The sequence below is a fragment of the Heliconius melpomene genome, chromosome 10 (assembly GCF_056956725.1).
Source record: "Heliconius melpomene rosina isolate 202511_hmr_F chromosome 10, ASM5695672v1, whole genome shotgun sequence".
In the NCBI taxonomy this organism is placed as follows: domain Eukaryota; kingdom Metazoa; phylum Arthropoda; class Insecta; order Lepidoptera; family Nymphalidae; genus Heliconius; species Heliconius melpomene.
The window spans coordinates 15,851,468-15,857,263 of NC_140398.1; the positions used below are offsets into that span (position 1 = coordinate 15,851,468).

The following is a 5,796-nucleotide window of genomic DNA, read 5'->3' on the forward strand; positions in this document are numbered from 1 at the left end:
TTTAATTTACAACGACGCGTTTATTGCCGATAATTTTCGTTCCGATAAAAGCACTCATTTTATGTCGTTAATATTATTATGAAGTAAAATGGAAAGATAATAATCCTGTAACATTAATTTTATTAAATTTGCAATATAATTTTTATATGCTTGCACTAGTCGTCGCCCGCAACTTTATTTGGGATTTACTTTAACATGTAAGATTAGAAGAAGGAAAACTAAGACCAGCCTGCTGAGGCAGAGTTATGCAAAAGACAGTCTTTTCCGTCTCCGTAGGAATTAAGGTAAATTTTCTTATTGTCCCTTTACACTCCTTAAGAACCCTAGCACTAGTTTCGCCGCTTTCGGTAGTGCGTTGTCTGTGAGTCACCACTGAAAAAAAAACGTCACCAAATTTGAACCTACGTACTCCTAACCAGCCACCAGTTTTTATCTCTATAGGATTAGTTTTAAATGTTTGTAATGCCGCACCCAAAATACCTTAGCTATAATAATCATGATCTAGTTTCACATTTGAACTTTCACTTTTAAATCATGACAACATTGAATGCGTTTATATAATTAGCGAGAAGCAAATAAGTTTCCGTGGTGTAGCGGTTATCACATCTGCCTAACACGCAGAAGGCCCCCGGTTCGATCCCGGGCGGAAACATATTTTTATAGTAAAAATACATTTTATTGATTATTATATTGAGTTTTGCAAGAAACAAATCGACTCCATCTTCTGTAATATTATTGTTTAATGGAAAGTTTATATATAGTAGCAGGTTATATATAGTTTATAAATAGTTATTTATTCTTCACGAGTGGCAAATCTCTCTGTTCTCCGTCCAAAACAAAAAAAATGATTGTTCAGTGGCAAAACTCAACTCTACACTTTTATTTGCCAGAGCGAGAAATTAAAATAGTAGATATATATTCTCCGAGTGGAAATTGAAACCACAACCATTGTGTTTACATTCAAGAGCTGAGCCACTGCGCTACTAAGTATATCATTCAATATTTTCATTCTTTGCACCTACTGCTTACTGTTTTTTTAAGATGTGACGTCAAAATTGCATATTGGGCCATACAAAAAATTCCAATGGACAAATAAATACTTAACGTAACAAGTTTCCGTGGTGTAGCGGTTATCACATCTGCCTAACACGCAGAAGGCCCCCGGTTCGATCCCGGGCGGAAACATATTTTAGTATTTTTAAAAAATATATTTTTTGTACACATATTTAAGTTGGTAGGTCCCTTTTTGCTCTACATGTGATAACAAAACACTTTTTTTTGTTTTAAGTACTCCTTACGTCCTATAGTATACCTATAGTATACCTACAGTATACCTACACGGTATTTCTCATTTCTCTTCTGCTTTATAAATTACTAGTTGACAATCGTGCCAAACTTTCGCCCAAATATCTCGAGTATCTTAACACTGGGTTCCTTCAGTAATACGGTAAAAAGCGTGAAGGGGTTTCTTTTAAATTATACATAACTTAACCAAAACCTAAATAATTATAAATATAGATAGGTAGAACCTATACAAACTTAAAACATTTAATCTGAAACACCATAGCAACGTTTGACGGCGTCTCGTCGCCTTATCGAGCGGCAATTTGCGAATACCCCTTTGATGTGGCAAAGACAGCCCGACCGTAAAATAATTAATTTTAATTAAAACCAAATTATAGATCTCACTATCAAAGTCAAGTTTTGATTTAATTATTCTATATTCATAGTATTTACAATAGTTTAGTTGATTACGTTGATTTGGTTGGTACGGCTGCAAGAGTTTGTTTGATCACGAATCTCTTAGAAAATAGTAGAGTAGGTAACCAAAGAATGTTTGCTTAGATATTCCGTTTTCCACTTTTCCATTTAAAACTTCTTTCTCAGATCTTTAAATATTCAAAGAATAAAATTGTTTTATTAGCAATTTCAAATCAACTAACAACAAAAGTCATCTTGTATAGGTACCATATTTATATGAATATGAGGATTCGTGAAATGTATTTTATAAATATAAACATTCCTCCGAGCAGGAATCGAACCCACAATCATCTATCTAATTTACAGCCCAGCCCTGTTTCAATGCACTGCGATGGCTTAGCAGTTTTATTTTTTAATTTACATATTATTTCGGAAAAGCAAATAAGTGACTTATCACTGAACTGTCTATAACTATTATAAAAAGTAAGCAAATTCTCTGTGATATTTTAATTAATTCTCTTTATTGACTAATAATATTTTTTTAAAATGTTTATAAAATATAAAAAAGTTTTAAACGATGTTTTTGAAAGCTTTAGTTTTAGTCAGCATTTTCCTTTATGCTAGAAAACGAGTGTGAAATTCAATCAAATTCATGAATGGCCTAGCTTAATAGGCGACTGTCAAACGCAAGGCTTTAAGCTTGCTTGCTTTTTTTTCATTAGCTTCCAATTTCGAATACCTGTAAATAAACTGTATAAAAATTATATTTGTATAAATTTTATTTTCTTTTAAATTACTAGTGTTACACTTGCGGAAGTGCCTGGGAGTTGTCATGTAACGAAAGCTCACAAAAAATATCGCCATTTTGTTATATTTCTTCTTGCTGTGCCACGATGGCCTAATTATACATAAATACAAATAAAAAAATAATTGGTCGTTTAGTCTGTGTGATCTCAAAAACGGCTGAACCTATTCAAATGCAGTTTTCACTATCGTATTTTTGTAAACTTACCTTAAGCGGTTCGCTAGTACACTGTAAATAGTATTTTAGTACGTTTTTCTTACAAAAAACTTTATTATTTTTTAAATTAAGATATTTAATTCAAAAAAGCAGAGATAATAATAAAAAAATATATTAAAATAAAAACATTCCACCAAACAAAAATTATAAAAGGGTAAGCTATTACACGAACACTTTGCTATAAAACAACTCTAACATTATATAAAATGATTATTTCACGTTAACATAACTTTGTTTTGCAATTTTAAGCCTTATTTTTATGTAACTAAAGTTTATTTAAGCTGAAGTAGACATAAAGTAAATAGGAAATAATGATGTACGCATAACATTGAGTGTTTTGCTTAACTGTCAGTGCAGGCCTCACAAAACATGGCAACCCTTGTTTTGTTTATGTTCTCATTCATTTAGGTTTTTTCAATTATACGGACGCACCAACTTGATTTTATAGGAACCACTTTGTTATAAAAAACGTCCTTAGGCTTAATCGACAATGGCTAACGCATGCATTATATAGAAGAAACATACTACCTGCTAGTAGTTGAATAAATGATACAAATTGTGTATAGTCACTTCCCGCTATATTCTGCATATAGCTTATTCACTTTTCGCCCAAATTTTAAGACAAGCTTACAGTCAGACATTGTGTCATGATGGCATCTATTAACACCCGTAAGTGGGCAGAGCAGACTTGGGAGCCTAGTGTTAAGACATTTCATTCCCCAGTAACACACTTTCATTCCTTTCCCCACTTTCCGCCGAATTTTTGAGGATTGCGTAGTAAGTGACGCAGTCTAACGCCGCCCTTTACTTGATGTCCAGAACGTAGAAATGAAAATATTAATTATTTTATTCCCTTTAGTGGAAATGCTCCAGGACGGGCTCAAATTTTATTATGTGTTCTATATATAAGGAAGAATATAATTACCCAATAAAAACTGAACGTTAACGATATAAATGCGCTACTTTATATGAACAATAATATTATCGTACGGTTTCAGTGTGTAATGAAGCCATTTTAATTGTAAAATAAGTTTAAACGTTTAAGTAATGCACATAATTGTAAATACATATAGTTAGTCCCTACTATTAATATAAATGTGACAGTAACTCTGTCTATCCATTTGTTACTCTTTCAAGTTTTTTGACAGACAGTAAGACCGATATGAATTACATTTTTTTCTATTCAGTTATGGAACCCTAAAAAATAAAAATAAGCTAATATACACTGATTTACATACATATATACACTGATATCACCACTATATTTTATCCACGTTTTACCACTTCATTATTGATACAGTCCTAAAGGTATCCCAATCAAGCGGAGCATTCGACCAGACGCACGGCACACACTGGTCACCAGTGTATGAAGAGACCTTCACTTCACGAGGTTTTCTTTAACGAACAACGATGATCGAAACATATAAATTAGTATATAGCGCATACTATATGATATAATTATATAGAGTTGATAGTAATAGCGCCAAGCTTTATTATTATTTTTTTTTTAATTTTAACATATTTGAACTCGTGTCTCTTGGAAACCGTTCAAGTGTTCTGCTCACTAAGCCATATGCTCTAATCAAAATGATATCAGCATTTATTACCATGTATTACAATTATTTATGCTAGAACCCATGGAGGTTGCTAAGTTTAAATCTCAATCATGTTAATAATAAAGCTTTTGTATCTTGCGCAGAGCAGTGTAGGCAGAGTATTCATGGGAATTACTGTTAAGACACTGTTTTCCCATTAAATCTCTTCCGTTTTCCATTTCCCGCCCGAATATATTTTGGCTATAATTAACTCCTGCTTTATAGATTTCAATTTTATCATTATTTTTAAACAAAATAACGAAACTTAACACTTGTTGTTCAAATGTATAGTCTTTAAATTCATATAAAACTGCAACAATATATTTTACAATATATAACATATCTTAAGCTACCATAAGGGGATAGTACAGGCCAATATCCAATGGTGGTCAATCACAATGTAATTGGTTCGAGGAGCAAGATACCCGTGAAATGACCCCCCTGACGAGGGTCCCTCTCATCTCAGCTTTCTATTTAGCCCGACACACTCAAGCTTTGATACTTTTAAGTTTAATTTTAAGGATCGACACATTTTAAATTGAATTAAACGTAGTGTTTTATAAAATATTTGCATTTATATTGTTTGGATTGTTTTTTCATCTAAAAGAACTAAAAGCAAGGTGAACACAGGCAGTGAGAGAGTAGTGATAATGCACTCCATTGCACCCCAATTTTCGGGACATTGCTCATTGCTTCAACATATGAGAACCTTCTTCAGTTGTCAAAACATGAGATCTATAAAAAAAAATATTGTTATAAATTTGGACTTTATAGGAGAAGACGTCTATGCAATATTTATATAGGAGAAGATTATTTGAATTGAAATATAAGCGATTCCTTAATCTTAGCACATTGGAGGTGATAACTTCTTTTCACTCAATGTTTCAGGAAACTACAGAAATATCAAATATGAATACCTCACAATCATAGAAATCTCAACTATATTCGGCCTTTAGCGACCCAATTTCTACTTAACGGAGCATAAGTTTGTACATTTAACATAACTCTAATATACATTGCAAATGTCAGTACACCGTCTGTACGTACAAACAGTAATATTCAATGTACAGATAGCTGCATATTAGCAACACCCTGTGAACACAGATGCATGGTGCGACGCCTCTCTGTATAGAGCCACGTTAGGTTTACATTTAGAAAATTTGTAATCACTTCTATTCTATAGTAGAATAGGTCTATTTTAGTTGAAACAAGATATTCTAGAAGTGATTTCATTGGAAGTCAACTAGAGTGTATGACCGCAGAGATATTCAGTGTAACGTGTATGTATAGGGGTTATTAAATGTATGTATGAATGTATGAAAAATGTTAATTTTTATTACCATAATTTTGAGACGAGTGCTAATGAAATGATTAGCTCTTAAATACCAGTAGAAAACAGTATATTTATTTCTTTTCCTAAGCTAAAAACAATAGTCTTGTATTAACGACAATTTATTGAAAATAATTGACTAACTTAAC

The 5,796-nt window shown here is 32.2% G+C and overlaps 2 non-coding genes across 2 annotated transcripts; both read left to right on the forward strand.

The window, feature by feature from the left end:
* Positions 1-579: 579 nt before the first annotated feature.
* On the forward strand, positions 580-652 carry TRNAV-AAC (transfer RNA valine (anticodon AAC)). The gene has a single exon. It is a non-coding gene; the product is annotated as a tRNA-Val (tRNA).
* A 460-nt stretch (positions 653-1,112) lies between these two features.
* On the forward strand, positions 1,113-1,185 carry TRNAV-AAC (transfer RNA valine (anticodon AAC)). Its single transcript has one exon. It is a non-coding gene; the product is annotated as a tRNA-Val (tRNA).
* Positions 1,186-5,796: the final 4,611 nt, after the last annotated feature.